This window comes from Phodopus roborovskii, unplaced genomic scaffold, assembly GCF_943737965.1.
Source record: "Phodopus roborovskii unplaced genomic scaffold, PHOROB, whole genome shotgun sequence".
NCBI lineage: Eukaryota > Metazoa > Chordata > Mammalia > Rodentia > Cricetidae > Phodopus > Phodopus roborovskii.
The window spans coordinates 3,724,520-3,725,000 of record NW_026125554.1 but is presented as its reverse complement, the minus strand read 5'-3'; the positions used below and the strand labels follow the sequence as shown (position 1 = coordinate 3,725,000).

At 54.9% G+C, this 481-nt stretch overlaps 1 pseudogene; it reads right to left on the bottom strand.

The window, feature by feature from the left end:
- Positions 1–266, bottom strand: part of LOC127216713 (zinc finger protein 709-like) — a 9,060-nt pseudogene extending 8,794 nt beyond the window's left edge.
- Positions 267–481: the final 215 nt, after the last annotated feature.

Genomic DNA, 481 nt, shown 5'->3' with positions numbered 1-481 from the left:
TGCTGGATTGAGCGCTCAGCAAGAGACAAGTCAGCACCACCGATCTAGAACGCTGCCCACTGGAGTCTCAGCTGCAGACTCAGCTGCCTCAGAAAGCCCGGTCCCATTGAGGAGTTCTCCGTATGCAGCATCCCTCCTCCCCACATCCAAGATGCAGGCTGAACGTACCATTTCTAGCCACGGAGTGTCCTGATGTCCTCCTGCCGCCCCTGCTGTCAGTGAAAGCAGAATCCGGGAATCTAGGATCTACTTACAAAGAACACACACATGTCTGATGGGCGGGCGGGGGGGGGGGGGGGGGGGAGAACCTAACAGACCTAGGTCAGGCAGCTTCCCGCACCTTAGAAGCACACTCCTCATTGGTCATTTCATGCACTGAAATAATTGTCTGATAGGCCAGACAGCCCTTGGCTCAGGTCCTGGAGCTCTAGTGACAGGAGACACAAGTTTTCCTAGGACAAGTAGGGAGCAAATTACTCAC